Source organism: Mandrillus leucophaeus, unplaced genomic scaffold (genome assembly GCF_000951045.1).
Source record: "Mandrillus leucophaeus isolate KB7577 unplaced genomic scaffold, Mleu.le_1.0 Scaffold235, whole genome shotgun sequence".
Lineage (NCBI taxonomy): Eukaryota > Metazoa > Chordata > Mammalia > Primates > Cercopithecidae > Mandrillus > Mandrillus leucophaeus.
Window position 1 is genome coordinate 1,299,865 of NW_012102421.1, and position 13,221 is coordinate 1,313,085.

Sequence of the window (13,221 nt, forward strand, 5' to 3'; positions counted from 1 at the left end):
GAACAGCGAGTGTTGCTGTCTGATTCTTGCTCTGGAAGCTTCGTCTCAGGGGTGTACCCCACCGTGTGAGGTGTGGGATGTCAGTCTGCACCTAGTGGGGGATGTCTCCCAGTTAGGCTACTCAGGGGTCAGGGACCCACTTGAGCAGGCAGTCTGTCTGTTCTCAGATCTCAAACTCCATGCTGGGAGATCCACTGCTCTCTTCAAAGCTGTCATACAGGGGCATTTACCTCTGCCGAAGTTTCTGCTGCTTTTTGTTTAGCTATGCCCTGTCCCCAGAGGAGGAGTCTACAGAGGGAGGCAGTCCTCCTTAAGCTGCAGTGGGCTCCACCCAATTCAAGCTTCCCGATGGCTTTGTTTACCCACTTAAGCTTCAGCAATGGTGGGTGCCCCTCCCCCAGCCTCGCTGCCACCTTGCAGTTAGATCTCAGACTGCTGTGCAAGCAATGAGAGAGGTTCCGTGGGCATGGGACCCTTCGGGCCAGGTGTGGGATATAATCTCCTGGTGTGCTGTTTGCTAAGACCCTTGGTAAAGCACAGTATTAGGGTGGGAGTTACCCGATTTTCCAGATGTTGTCTGTCTCAGTTTCCCTTGGCTAGGAAAAGGGATTCCCTTCCCCCTTGCGCTTCCCAGGTGAGGTGATGCCTCACCTTGCTTCAGTTCTCGCTGGTTGGGCTGCACCAGCTGACTAGCACCGATTGTCCGGCACTCCCCAGTGAGATGAACCTGGTACCTCAGTTGAAAATCCATCTTCTGTGTCACTCACACTGGGAGCTGGAGGCTGGAGCTGTTCCTATTCTGCCATCTTGGGTGTGCCCCAGTTTTGTTCTTTTTTATACAAATAGGTTATCCCTTCTCATTTCATTCTTTTTCTTGACAAAAATGTAATTTTCTACATTTTTATTCCTTTACATGATGAAAAAATTCTAGGCAGGTCATTATGGAAATGTTTTTGAATTTTTTAAATAAACTTTTTACTTTGGAATAATTTTAGATTCACAGAAAAGTTGCAAAGAGAATACAGAGATCCTTGTATATTCCTCACTGAGTGTCCCCTAATGTTAACCCTTTATGCTACTGAGGTACATTTATCAAAGCTAAGAAAACAACATTGGTATATTACTATTAATAAAACTCCAGACTGTATTCAGAGTTCACTAATTTTTCCACTAATATCCTTTTTTCTCTTCCAAGATTAAATACAAGGTAGCACATTGCATTTACACATCACATCTCCTTAATCTTCTCTAGTTTGTGACAGTTCCTTAGTCTTGTTTTCATGACCTTGACAATTTTGAAGAGTATTGATCAGCTACTTTGTAAAATCTCCCTTAATTTGGGTTTGTCTGATGCTTTCCTCCTGATTAGACTGGAATTATAAGTTTTGGGGAAGAACACCACAGAAGTGAAGCCCCTTCTTCTCACATCCTGTCAGGGTGTATGTGTTGTCAACATGACTTATCACTGGTGGTATTAATCTTGATCACTTGATCCAGGTAGTCTTTGACAGACCTCTACACCATAAACTTAACCCTTCTTCTGTACACTCTATTCTTTGCAAACAGGTCCATGTTCAAGGGAGGGAAGGTGGGTTGGGGGAGGGCATTAAGGACTATCTTCTGGATGGCAGTGTGCACAAATTATTTAGAATCCTATGGGGAAGATTTTTCTCTTATTCATTTATTTATTTACTCCTCCATGTATTTATAGCAATAAGAGCTCACGTGTATTTACTTTATACTCTGGGTTATAATCCAATACTGTTATTTATTCTGTTGCTCAAAGACCTTTGACAGTCTTTTTTAATATGTGCATTATTAGGGTCTCTCACTTATCAAAGAGGGTTCTGTCTTATTAGCCCAGTGCCATTATCATTGTTTGGCCAGGGACAGCAAAGGCTCCTGTCACATCCTCATGTTACAAATAGTTAAAGATATTTTTCTCTATGTGCTCAATAATTTACCAAAGTCAGTCCCATCTCCCTTGTTCAAGACCACTGGTGAAGGATCCAGACCATGATCTGGGTTCCTAAGGCTGCTTCTGAAAAGCAAAAATGTAGTGAAAGCTATAAGGAGCCAGGGCCCTGACATTTCAGCACTTCAAACTGATCTTCGGGAATGCAGGGGCGAATGGGGGAAATACATTCTCATGAGATTCCACTGACTGTTCCCTTGACTTCTTTGATTTCAGTACCAGTTGGAGGCTTAAGACAGGTGATGTATTTGGTCCAGAGAGAGGTTAGTTGAGAAGGAAATGAAAACAGAGGTTTAACAGGAAGATTAGTGGACTTTCTACCTCTGGGCAATAAATGTCTGCTTTGGTCCTCACTAATCAGTTTTCCACATGCCTCATGCCATTTGCTTTACTTAGGATGAGTTCTTAGAGCTCCATTAGGAAGTGCTAAAATCACTGTTTTAAACTGGCTGTTTTTGTCAATGCCCCCCTTTTAACCCACTTCTTTTTTTCTAAATGTATGCACATAGAGGGCTGGTCAAGGGGGAAATTATGCTGATTAGGAAGCAAGGTCCATGATGGAGAAACTGCCTTAGTGTCTGAATATTTAACTCCAGGATAGAGAGGCCTCTTTAACACTTGCATAGAGCATACCCACATTTCACAGCTCATAGCTCAGGGCAAAGAGAATGGGCATCTGATAAATTTGCATGTAAAAAACTATTGAAGTCAGCTAAACAATAATACATCTCTTGACAGGAAGGAGAAACGGTGTGGTTTTCTTTAGCTCTGTAATATTTGGAAAACATCTACTATTTTTAAGAACATAGAATTGAGATTTGAGAAAAGTAGAGCATAAATAGTTCTTGGTTGTCTCCTTTCACACCTGTAACCTCTTTTCTTCCTCTCTCTTCCACTCTCACCTGAACCTTAGTTTTCTCATCCACTTCCCCTCAATTTCAAAAGAGTATTTGCATTTTAAGGTCAGGACTCAGGCAGTGTTGCAATTCTAAAATGACTTCAGCTTTAGGAGGGAGGCTAGCAGAGGGTCAAGGGACATAAAAAAGTTATTGCTCATTGTGCAATGCCCTTTCAAATGCTCCTCGTACTCTGCTAAGTTTTGAGAGACTTTCATATTGGTTGACAGATTATATAATCTGCTCACTCACCAATAATGTTTTGGCATGGAGAGATTGTACAGGTATTTCTATTTGAGCCAGTCTCTAGTTAATAATCAATAGTCCTGTTGTCTAATGAAGTGATGGCCTTGACACCCTGGCCTTTGTGCAGTGTTAAAATAACATTGATCGCTATCATTATCATATGCCCTTGATATACTGAATAAGGACATGGATATCAATCTTAGAGCAAAGTAACATTTCATAAATCTTGTAGAAATAACCAGGATTGTCCAAACAGGCATATGTTTCTTGACAGCAATGTGACAGAGGAGTCTAAGACACAGATAATTTATAATTTATCTCTAAACTTTGATTGAAAAGAAAAACCCTCAAAAGTAGCATTTAGTACAAAGTATGTTTCTTCATGTGCCAAAAAGGACTACGGAGGCTTCTGATTTTCTTTTTTGGGGTAGATTACATTGGGAGAAATACTCCTATGGCACTTCTGGGGTGGAGAGAGGCAGAGCTGAAAAATTTCTCTTGGTTACTCCTTTCTGAACTTTATTTTAAATTTGTATTATGTTTCAACAACTTGCTAAATAGAAGTCATGGAATTTGTGTGGAGAGGCCTTTAAGGCAGGGCAGGCTCTCACTGAACTGGGCTGAGGAACTAGGGAAGAAGGATTCATTTTTCCAACAGACCCTCTTCATCAGAATCTTGTATTTCAAACTTTTTCACTCTATTTGACATTTTTATCTATTCAAAACCAATTTCTTATTGAGAAAGACTAATTATTCTTGTGATTATTCTGATTATTCTAGTATTAAGGGGTTAAATTATTCCTTATTGTTAGATAACAAATGATATCAAGAACATTGGATCAAAATTTCAAGAGAAAGTTATTTCTTTAGAAACATTACCCTTCTAAAATAATACACTAATGATTCATTGCCTTTGGTAGATACCTTTACCACAAATATAGTGAAACATTTGTTCAGAGACATAGGCCTTAAACTCAACATTTTTTCCAGTCCAGAATAGTTACTGAAAGTTGTGTGAAGATTCTGAGAATCAGGGTGTGAATAATTCACAGCAATTACTTTTATGTTACAGAATTATCCCTGCACAGTCAATAGAATTCCAGAACGGGTAAACAAGAAGAAAGAGTGCAACAATTCCTTGAAATTTGCTGAATTCTCAAATGGATAAACACATTTAAAGGAGACAAAAGAAGACAGGAGCCTTGACCAGGATGCAGGCAGATGAAACCGGTATGTTTTTATCATGAATTTATGAAGGTAAAGATGTTCTCATAAAAAAAAAAAAAAACAAAAAACGCCAGTTTTGTTTTTTAAGACAAGAAGAGGTCTTGCTCATGAAAGGCCAAACTATTGGGTATACTATTGTGGGTTGTGTTTTGTGTATGTGTCTGCGCATGTGCACGTGTGTATTTTCAGTCTATCCATACGTGTAGCTCATATTACTGTTACTGAGGACATGCCCATTGACAGAGAAATGTAGCTCCATGTAATTGAATGTGGAATAGACGTTCTGTGAAAACGAGTTTTAATTGTTACATAATACATATAATATCAGCAGATATTTATTCTGGTTAGTAGTAATTGAAATTGAATTTAAAAATCCAAGTATAAAGCAATTATTGTCCCTTCTTAGAGTTCCTTCTTAAAAGATTGTTGTTTTAAGATTTTATCTACAAAGGTTTTGGATGTTACATTTCAAAAATAGGAAAATAAAAGGAGCACCAGGTCTTTCTTAAAAACCTCGGGGTGGGAGTGAATGCCCATGTGTAGATATTCAGTTGTTTGTAGCCTTGTTAGGCCCTCGTGCTTCATTAAATACACCTAAAAAGAAAACAACTTATATTTGGGCTTCAGTAGATTGCAGGAGGACACACACATGACTAAAGTCAGAAGCCATTTTTAATCACTGATTTGTTCCCCTTACAAAACAAAAAGGACGAGAGCCCTCGGCTATGTAAAACCTTTACTCACTAGTCTGCCAAAAATGTAAATATTTTAAAAAATATATTATTTACTAGGCAGGAAGCTTTCTGGGAGGCGGTGGGGTAGTGGGGGAACACAGATAAATGTGCCAGCCTCACGAGCTTTATGGCCACTCCAGGCCCAACTGTCATTCCTTCGGTACTTCCTGTCAGTCTGACTAAACTCTGTCATCCCTCAACCCGGTTTAAATTAACAGGTAATTTGTAAATGTCACTTCAGGTTAGGCCGCTCATTTTGTTTCTACTCTACCAATGCAAAGTCTAGGACTAATTTTTCTTGTCTTCTTTTAATAGGATTTTCATTTATAAATAGAATTATGTTCTGAAAATAAATTACAGTAAGTGATGCACAGAACGGGCGGCAGTGGCACTCTCATAGAATTTCAAGCACCTACATCAGAAGAGATTAATAAAAACACTTCAAAGGCTAAATTCTATTTAAGCAGAAGACAGCTTTTGGTTAATATTTAATCTGAGTAACTGAGATCTTGGTGGAAAATATAATTTTTTAATATCTAAATTAATTTTCAAAACAAAACTATTAATTTTGTTTGGAGAGTTTGTGCAGTGAGAAAGTTCCAGTAATATATTTGTAGAGGAAAAAGTTAATCAATTAATTTTGTAGTGAAAAAATAGCTTTTAATATTGTATTTGTTCTAAATGAATTTCTATTATTTGTTCAGGTGTAGTGGTTTAGGATTCTTTCTCCTAAGCCTTTTCCATTTCAGTAGGTAAAGGAGAAAGCTCTAGGGGAAAAATCTTGTTTTATAATAACTCTTCCGTGACTGCCATGCCCTTCACCTGGTTCTTTACACAAAAGGTCTCCTGCTAGAACCTTCTACCTGTCCACCCCTAGAGACTGCAAGACTGACTCATAAGGTTTATCACACAGAAAGCTTTTGGCATTGTCACTGTGGCAGGCCCCTTGCAATCATGGAATTTTTGCAGAGAGGAAAGTATGGTGAGAGATGTAGTGGGAAATCATGTCAGTTTGAAAGGAAAAATGAGAGACCTTGCACTCTAAGTCACATGAGAAATAGTCACCATATGTTAATTGATTGAGATAATGATATCCCTATCTATAGCATCTATATCTGCATCTGTATATGTACTTACATCTAGATTGTTGGTGGAACAATCAAGTTGATCATTTGTGCCATCTCATCAGTTCTGTCATTTACTAGCTTTGTGACTTTAGACAGATTCTTTGTAAGTTTATAATGACTTGGTAAATTTAATATCTACATCTGGTCTAATTTAACATGGTTTTATGCAGCTGACATACATTGTCCATGCGATAATCCTATTTTGATAGCTATAGACATAACCAAAACACAGCCTTTACTATTCTCCTAACCAGGAAGGAATACGGATGCACTGAGAAAGCTTTTGTCTTTTGTCTCTCTTGCCGCCAGGGTAACACCATTTTAACAGGAAGATAAAGGAAATATTTAATGCTTATGATCTGCTATTAGTTAAAAAGAAGCTCCAGGGTCAGACCGACTAGCTGTTCCAATACTGTTTCTCCTACCTTCTCCTACTCTGTCCTATTTTGCTAATATTCTTGAACTGTTTTCTTTGTGTTGATGAAGAGATATGGAGACAAAGAAATTCAAATTGTATTTGATCCAAGCCTTCACCAAATTTCTTCTCTACCTCTTTTCTAATGTGTTTTGATGAACAAACGCATTGTGGGATTTTTAATTCCCCAAAGTAATTATCTTCTTACTGGACATAGACTTTTAATAATTAAAGTCATATGATCATATTATAAACATTTGGAAAATGGGAAAATTATTACCCATACCTCTGCCATCCTAACACATTGCCATATTTCTTTCAAGTATTTTTTTCTATATGTCAGTTTTTAAATTCCAATGTAATTTTAATCAGTGTGTATATGATTTATAGCATTTTCTCTTAATGTGTCATTTCCTTTTCACATGTTTTTATATAGCTTTTATGGCAATCATATTTCTAAAAGAAAAGATTATTAATTAAAGCAAGTATAATCAGAACTCATTTAACAAATGCTCATATTACACTCATTTTGGAATGGTGACTTAGAAGAATATTTGTCTGTTGCATTTTGCTATTGATGACCAATTTTTCCCACTGACAACTAACATTTTATCTTTGAAAGGTGCCTCAGTGACCATGGCTCCATTAGCCCAGTCAGAGGCTTCTCTGCAAGGTGCCCACCTGATACAGGCGGGGCTCTGCATTCCCCATCAAACGCCTTTGACTAATGTTTGAACTTGTTCATGTACCTAAGGCCTTCTCTTTGGTAGGTGATACATGTCATGAAATATTTGGCTATGAAGTAACTCAAAAAGCAAAGGAAGAGAAAGTGAGTGAGAGACAGTGACAGAGCATCTTTTTTCCTTGTTGCCTCAAATAGAGAAAAGAGTACTCGTTATGAGGGACTGTGTTAAATGCATGAAAGAGTGCTACTTTTACCCAGATTTTTTCTCTTTACTTTAAGAGCATTTTTACTTAAGGTTTTTCCTCTTAAGCCCTATTTTGAGAAAAAAAATGATGTAGAATATTAAGGTGGAAAGCTAGGAAAGGTGTGTTTTATTAATAAGTCTCTCAGTCATTATATTAGCTTCTAACGAATTACTCCCAATGAACAGTAGTGAATTGCTGTTGATATAGAAAAACAGAGGATTACTTACTCCCTTCTTAGACACACACACAGAGACACATGAACACACATGCTTAATTGAATAATTTCACTGTAAATTCTCATTAGGTTCAGAAGCATTATTAGAGGTGCTAATTGACCCCCACACCTATGAATAACTTGTCATTCTTTTTAAAAACTATAAATGATTTTCAAGTTTGCATTGAAATCATAAGTTAAAAAAACCAAAACCCCAAAGGCAAAATGGAGGGCTAGTGAGAGCCAATCCCACTCTGCCATTAGTTTACCATGCTAGCATGTGGCAAATCATATTCTTCCCCTCTCCCCCACCGTATTCTTACTTATAGCTAGAGCTTATAGCTTCAGGAAACAATTGGTAAGGTAGAGATGCATCATTACCAGTCAAGCTTCATAAAATCTACTTTAAAATCCTTTGAAAAATATGAAGGATATATTTAAGAATAATATTAATTAAGTCTCAGGCAGTTTGCGTGTGGTTTTTTGTTTTAAAAAAAGATGCAATAAAAAAAGACCTGCTTCTTATTTACACAGGCCAGTACTTTGAAATTTCTCATGGCAGAAAGCAGTCCTTCATGCACATAACCTATGAATTATCCTTGAAATAAAATGTTTAATTACAGTTGACATTTCTGAACCCAATGCAGGTGGTGCCCATCTGAAGAGTGACATTGTTTACTACACTACAGGGCTCCAGGCCTAGTGTCAGAGATTATAAACCAATTTCCATCCCTGCTTTAATGCTGGTTTAATATCAGAAGAAGAACTTTACTGTGTAAATATTAAACATTTTGTTTAAATATTAAGTACCAAAGGTCTTTTCCTTTTGATTATTAAAACAGGAAGAGCCCCAACTTTGAAAGAGGTGCCTTGTTGTATTAAGAAAATGACTGGTTCCTTACCTTCAGGTTAATTATCACTGGCCAGAGATGCGTGCTAAGGCAAAATGTCAGTTGTCTGCTTGTGCCATTGTGAATCTTGGTCATTAAAAGGCAATAGCTGACCAGGTGTCTGCATGATGCTCATAATGAGCTTATTAAGAATTGTAGATTTTTCTCTTATTCTTTCCCTAAGAAGTGAGGTCATGATTACTGACCACAAGAAATGATGTTTTCTTGCTGGGTGCAGGTAGAGCGGGATGGGGAATCTCAAAGAGATGACTCATGAGTAACCCAAGAGTAGCATTCACTGGATTTGATCATCATCGAACTACAAAGGAGCTAATCATTGAAGGGTTGACAAGAAGGGTCCATCGTAAAACATACGCTTGTTTGCCCAGCTAAGATTGAAATTAAACCAGGAAATTTATGAATACCTGACTTGCAGACAAATGCACAAGATGGATAAGAACTCTCCTCTGAGAGACTGCATCTTCTAAGTAATTGCTATGGGAGCTACTATGAGAATATTCACAATTCCTCTCAATTATGAAAAAAATGAGTTATGCTCTTTAATTTATAGTACATAGGGTTTGTTAGCTTTGTATCCTTTTTCTTATTTATTGTCTTAAAATTCTGGAGTCAAACACTCTGTGTCTATTAAGCAGGTGTAAGAGATCCAGATGTTGTTCTTAAATTGATAGCTATTGGGTCTGTCTTATTGAAGTACTTATAGGAAGACAAACTTGAGCTTTAGGTTTTTGGTGTTCAAATAAATTTAACACCTTTAAGTATGGAAGAATCTTTTGAATTCTGTCTGCGGCAGTTCTCATTAGAGGAATGTTTTAAAGCACAGTTGTTCTTATGAGAAAAGGGAAAGGGGCCTCGGTTGATTTCTTTCCTAGAACTCTTGAACCCATTAATATTTACATACAGAGGGTTAGATGGAAACATTACAAAGCAGCTTGTAAGTGCTTCAATTTACCAGTACCTCAAAAGCACTTTTAAAATCTTTTCAATTATTCATTCAATTAACATGTGTATATTGAGCATCCATTTTGTGTCTGGCATTTCGGTGAGACTTCACACATTTAAAATAGATCTGAAAAGTCAAGATTAATGTATTTGATACAATTAGAAAAGTGATTTACATATTAAACTGTTCAATGGTAGAAAAATAAGGTTAGCTAGTTAGGGTGTAATGAGATTTTATAAGACCTTAATAACTGGTGAAATGAGGTCAGGTGTGCTACCATCTTTGGGCTGCATAACTTGGAGAGACTTACATCACAGTTGTAAGGGGGTCATTTGGTAAGGGGAGAGACTGAGATTGGAAAGTCCCATTGGAGGCTATAATAATAATAATCTGATTATTTTAAAAAGATTTAAGTTAGTACAGTGACAATGGAAATGGACAGGAAGTGGTTTCTAGAAAATTTCAAATTTGGTGGTTACTATTAGTTCTTTAAAAATTATTTCTCATTATATTTCCTCATGAGAGATATAGAAAATGTAGCTCCAGAACAAGAGAATGAGTCAAGATTTGGAAGGCAGACATTGTTCTCTTGGTCAGATTACTGATATTCTGTGTGACTTCAGACTTTCTATAAATCCTGGTTTCTCTGCCCCTAGATTCCCATGGCAATAATAGTGATCTAACCATTAGGTATAATTTTTAACACTGAACAATTTTTAACTTTGAACTTCCTATGTGAAAGACTCTTTGGAATTAAAGAAGTTGTTTTTAATGCCCAGGACTTACTTTTTTTTCCATTTTAAGCCCCTGGAAGAGAGAAGGGCAGCTTACATTTTGAATCAAAACTCATACATTATTAATCTTTAAAACATTAGTTTGCCTTTTCCTCATTTATGTGAGTCATTTGTTAATATCCTTCAAATATTTCCTTTTTGAAATATTTAAAGGTCTGCTTATTGAATGTCATAGTTTGATTTAATATGATCTTATTTTCATTGTCAATACTTTGGTGAAATCTTTGAGATCTTGCCTTAGTTGAGATTACTTTAGTGTTACAGTGCTGTTTTCCAATATACAAATATATTGTATATATTTGTATAATACACAAAATGGGAGAAACTTTTTATGCTAAGACTCTTCATATCTTTTACTAATAGTATTTCATGTCTACTTTTTATTTAAAAGACATCCATTGACTTCTTACTACAAGGATCTCTACCATGTGCGCTGAATATATACACCACAGTAAAAGAGATCTGTTCTTCTAGGTGCTTACCAGCTAGTTGGGAAAACTGACATCTAAACACAGTGATGTTGTTAGGTGGCTTGTTAGTGGTACAAATAATTAGTGATATGCATTCATTCAGATATATGTCTATTACACAGGAAACATATGCCAAGCATATAATGTACCCGAAAATAAAAGGTGGACTCTGACTAAAGAAGTGTTTGAATTAGGCCCTGGGAGAAGATATAGTTATAATACGGAAGAAAAACATTCCCAGCTCAGGGGACTCCTCTTGTAAACGTATCAAGGCACCAAAGCCCAAAGTATGGCAAGGGAGAACAAAATGGGCAAGGAGGCTATTCTGAAGTCTGTGCTTAGTTCACTCTCAATACTCACAGCACATAGATAGAAATGTTTTAGAGTATTGCAACATGGAAAGAAAATATGAGGAACATTAATATATCAAGAAGGAAGAATAAAAGGCATCTGATGAAACTAAACTGTTCCATTGCCTCTTGAAGAAATTTAACCCTTTAGAATTGTGCAATGGGATTTTCTTTCCATTCACCTCACAGGAGAAGATAACTTTTAGCACTATGTGCTGACATTTCTTGCTCTCTGGTTAGAGGTTATGTTTTCCAACTCATCAGAAGCAACTGGAGCACCTAACTTCCCTGATGATTTATATATCAAGGAATCTGGGAAACATTCTATTTTCAAAAGTATCATTGATAGGAATGATTCCACTTCACTCTGGGGCTCCTTACAGACCATGTCACTTTTAGAACTGTTAAAATATTAAAATCCATTCAATGTGAAGGTTAAGGGATAAGTTCTCTGGAGACTCTTGAAACAAGAGTTACTTTAAGAGAGGTAGAACATCCTGGTCTTTTAATATTAGTCTGCAAATACAAATCACAGTTATCAATGGCCATTCCTCTTATAGAACGAAAATGCTTGTGTTTTAGCTCTTAAGAAAAAGACTTTCATAAATCCACACATGGTTTAGAATAAAACATTAAAAAACCGAACACTGATATGAATATAGAACAATGTTTTCCAATGAGGTCAAGCACAGTACAGAACAAATTATGCTCTATCCAAAGTTGGCTTTGTTTATACTGTGTTTCTTTCTGCAGACCCCTTGATGATATGCACCACTTTTAAGTTTCTGAGAAATGACACAACATTGCCATTTCGAGATATTTTTGACCTAATTTCCAGTGACCAGCATGCATTGGTAAAATCACCTGCAGTTTTTGAATAGAAGAAATGCATGTCTTCAAAGTGTATTTGTTTAAATATTGGTGGATTGGATATGGATGGTTCTGTGTTTCACCATGGAGATGTTTCTGAAACCTCTTACACAGCAGTTTTTGAAAGTATGACAATTATAAATTAATAATCACAACTCTCCACTAAGTGTATCAGTAAAACAGTACAAGATTTATTAACATATTTTGCTTGAAGTCCTTCCATTTTTAATTTTACTTAAAGCAAACAAACTTAATTCTATATTCTAACTAAACATACTGATATTGTTTTAGGATGCCAAGTATTAAAAATCTAAGACTGACCCTCTGTTAAAAGAAATGTATAATATCAGAAGAAATGTATAATATCAAAATGTTTCCTTGGCTATTTCATTGTTTTTCATGCACCACTGACAAAAATCAAATTTTGTGTTAGAAACGATTTCAAATAGATCCATTTTTGTTCTCCTGACATTTTAAACTTGCTTATGTAAAATTATTTCATCTTTTTTATTGAAAAGTACTGAGGATTTCAAAAGTCATGATACCTCCCCTGGTGTGGAATGATTGTTGAATCAAGTTTAAAAATATGAAAGATACTAAGGTAGGAAAGTAGAATAGCCGGGGCATTTTTTGAGTGTGTGTGTGGCATCACTGCAGACAACATCAGACTAATGAAAAGAACACACACGCAAAATGTGCTGCTCATTTCTTGCCTAAACAGATAGAATAAGGAAAGCCATGCTTGCCTTTTTTTATAATTTACCCATGTTTTAAAAAATGGATTAGTAGTTGTTTAACAGCAGTCTTTAAAAAAATTATCTCAAGGTAAGTACAAATTATATCAGGTAAAAAGGAGAGAAAGCCAATTTCTTCTATTTCACATCAGGAATAAAACCTAGCATGAGACACATTGATAAAAGTTGTGTGGGCTGGTAATTTTCACAACCCACTTACAAGGGAATAATACATATTCCAGATATTCAAATAATATGTACTACAGAGATGTGAAGGCCAGGAAATGGCTCTGTCAGAAAGAAATACAACCAGAGGTACCCTTCATTTGAAGAAATGCACAGAAAAGATCCTGTATTAAAGAGTCCCTTATAAGAATGATTGCTT